Source organism: Chrysochloris asiatica, unplaced genomic scaffold, assembly GCF_000296735.1.
Source record: "Chrysochloris asiatica unplaced genomic scaffold, ChrAsi1.0 scaffold00001, whole genome shotgun sequence".
In the NCBI taxonomy this organism is placed as follows: Eukaryota; Metazoa; Chordata; class Mammalia; order Afrosoricida; family Chrysochloridae; genus Chrysochloris; species Chrysochloris asiatica.
Window position 1 is genome coordinate 34,441,207 of NW_006408519.1, and position 2,059 is coordinate 34,443,265.

General features: G+C 44.2%; 1 pseudogene; it reads right to left on the reverse strand.

Moving 5' to 3' along the window:
- Nucleotides 1–1,022: 1,022 nt before the first annotated feature.
- LOC102837865 overlaps nt 1,023–2,059 on the reverse strand; it is a 51,268-nt pseudogene continuing 50,231 nt past the window's right edge.

A 2,059-nucleotide genomic window follows, 5' to 3' on the forward strand; every position in this document is an offset into this window, starting at 1 on the left:
TTTGAAGTGCTAGGTTGGTTTTGATATGATAAAATCACTCAGATTCTGTTTATCCTGGAATGTTTTGATCGCACCATTGTATTTGATTGATAGTTTTGCTGGATACATGATTCTTGGTTGACAGTATTTTTCTTGCAGGGTTTTGTATATGTCTCCTCATTGCCTTCTTGCCTACATGGTTTGTTCTGAATAGTCAGTGCTTAATCTAATTTGCTTGCCTTTATAAGTTATATTTCTCTTCTCCCTGGCTGCTTTTAGTATGCTTTCCTTGTCTTTGATTTTGGAGAGCTTGATTATTATATGTCTTGGAGACTTTCTTTTGGGGTCTATCCTTCCTGGGGTATGTTGGGCTTCTTGAATGTTTATCTTCTCATCTTTCAAGATGTTAGGGAAATTTTCTTCCAGAAGCTCTTCAACTATCTCCTCTGTGGATTTCTTTGATTCTTCTTGTTCTGGAATGCCAATAATTCTTACATTATTACTCTTCATGTTATCCAGCATGAATCTTAGATTCTCTTTGGATTGTTTTATCATTTTGGCTGCTTGCTTTTCTATCTTGGAAGTATTGAGAGATGTGTCTTCCAGTTCACTAGTTCTGGCTTCCATCTCTTTAAGTCTGCTCCTTTCCCCTTTCAGCCTATTGTCTATTTCTGGTATCTTGTTATTGATCACCTGGGCATATTTTTGCAGGTTTTGAATTGTTTCCAATGCTGTGTCAATCCTATTAGCTTATTCCTCCAGTACTTTCCTTACTTCTTCCTTATTTTCCTCCACCCCTTTTTGGAGTTTTTGAATTTGTTTCCATATCATTCTTCTGAATTCCCTCTCAGGCATATCCAGAACCTGCTCCTCCTCCTCTATAAAGCCTTTGTCTGTCTCTAGCTCATTTGCATCTTCTGCTCTCTTCTGGTTTTGGACGTGTTTCGATAATGTTGTTTCTTATTGGGCATGATTATTCTTATTTTATTATAATTATTGTTAATATGATCAGGAGATAGGTGGTGGGTGGGTGGTATTGGGCCTCAGCGGCAACAGGCAAACAGGCCTGGGTCTTGGCGGCCAGGCAGCAGGTGGGCATGGGCCTTGGCAGCCTGGCAGCGGGCAGACCTGGGCATTGGCAGCCGAGCAGGGTGTGGGCCGTAGCAGTGGGGGGCGGGGGGTGGTGGCCACGGGTGAGAGGCGTCCATGTCTGATGACGTCAAAAATGCTGTCAAAAAGTCGCCGTGCCTCTCTCTCTCTCTGGACCGTGGGTACACTGAGTTGTCTGATATCCGCACCGAGATCCCACACTAGGGCAAGGAGACCCTTTGGGGGGGCTATGTCAGCTCTGCGGCTTTGTTCATTTATGCTTCCCCACCACTGGAAGTGTCACTTTCTGAATGGGCTGGCTCCAGCCCTGCCCTCTAAACTCTGCAGGGGGCAGTGGCAGTCACCAGAGAGGGAGCTGAGCGTGGGCGGGTGAAAGCTCAAAATGCCAATAATTCCTCAGCAATTTGATCTTTCAAAAAAGTGATTTCAGAATGTTGAAACACAAGGTCTTATGATAGTTTGAAGGCTGTCTGTCTGCTACATGGAGGTTTCCTTTGTGAGATAACCCCCCTTTTTCCCCAGAGACTCTCCTACCTGAGCTGCCTGGCCAGAGAAGAACTGTAAGTCCCCCAGTAAATGTTTTAAGTTATTGTTATTGTTAAGTGCTGTTAAGTCAGTTCTGACTCATTGCAATCCTGTGTAGAGTTTCCAAGGAGTGACTGGTGGGTTTGAACTGCTGACCTTTTTATTAGTAGTCACATGCTTATCCTAGAGTGCCACACCAGGACTCCCTTTGTTGTTGTTATTTTTAAGTATAGTTGAGTTGGTTCCAACCCATACCTACCCTGTGTAGGGTTTTTGAGGAGCAGCTGGTGAGGTTGAACCACTGACCTAGTAGTTCAAACAACTTTGCAGTCCAGTGCATTAACCCACAGTGCTACACCAGGACTCTAGGACTCACTTAGAACAATGGGGTGCCACTGTTTCATGAGCACTAGATTGCTAACCACAAGGTCAGTAGTTCAAACCC